This window comes from Myotis davidii, unplaced genomic scaffold, assembly GCF_000327345.1.
Source record: "Myotis davidii unplaced genomic scaffold, ASM32734v1 scaffold1284, whole genome shotgun sequence".
Lineage (NCBI taxonomy): Eukaryota > Metazoa > Chordata > Mammalia > Chiroptera > Vespertilionidae > Myotis > Myotis davidii.
In genome coordinates this window covers 182,579-183,823 of record NW_006295187.1, presented here as the reverse complement: position 1 = coordinate 183,823, position 1,245 = coordinate 182,579, and positions in this window count along the sequence as shown.

Sequence of the window (1,245 nt, the reverse complement as noted above, 5' to 3'; positions counted from 1 at the left end):
ACAATATTATCTCCAGATGTTTATTTAACCACCCCCAACATAGTTGTAGTCTTTCTGGTATGCTATGACAATACTCATACTATCTAGGTTATACATGCTTACAAAGCATCAAACACTCTCATATTGAGGGTCATTTATCTCACTCAAAACAGTAATGCTAATACCATTTATAATTAGAGGAAAATTTCCTGAAAACAGAAGTATGCCCTCCATTATTTCAAACATTTGAAAAATCAACTTATACACAATCTTAAGTACTGAAAACACTGGAAACACTAAACCAACCATCCACTGGAAAATCAAATTCCTCAAAATTAGCTTTAATCTCATTATAACTAAGATTTTTCTTGCAGATTAATTATGAGTGAAAACTGTTATACACATTTGTCAAAGTTATTTATTGGTTAAAATTCCTTATACCATAATGGTACACCCATTCCAACTATAGTTTCAAAATGTTACTTTTATTATCAAAAAAACGGCTACATTTCTGTGACTATGCCCTTATAATTGCATTTCATTATGTGCCAAATTATCTTACCTAAGCACAATAGATACTCATGAAGTGGAAACAGTTCGAAATGTTACCTGCAATTATTTTAATTCTTTTTAAAATCTTTATGAATTCTTTGCTGAATTCTGCTCTTAATGGATGAAATTAATAGCCTATTCATAACCACAAAAACAACAGGACATCAATGATGTTGAAATTATACAGACTATGATTAACTTTGATTCATACATAATTTCAGCAACAGATTCAAAACCTGGGACATTTTGTCTCCCGGAACTTGATAAATAGTACCTACCACCCATAGAACTTCTGATCAATATATTAATCTTACGAAGAGATGTGCTCTACTCATGAGCTATGCCATATGCAGACAAAAAAAGAAACAAACAAAAAGAGATGCTATTTCAGAAGTTTTAAGTAAAAAAGTGGTAATATTCACAAGACCTAGTATTTGTTAAAAGCAGTGCTTCGAAATTGTGCCTCAACCGTAGCACTTGAAATGGCACCTGTAGGATATTTCAAAAGCTGACCTGCAGCTTTACTATACACTAATTAAGGAGCTTGTATCATTAAAATTTTGGTTAAACATTGAGATTATAAGTTGTTCCTTGATGACATACCCCAATTAGATACAGCACCAGGAAACGTTACTGTCCTATCAGAAATTCTAAAACCACAGCAATTTTCAATTTAAAAATTCTGATTCAATTTTTTAGCCTATTATTCTTGCT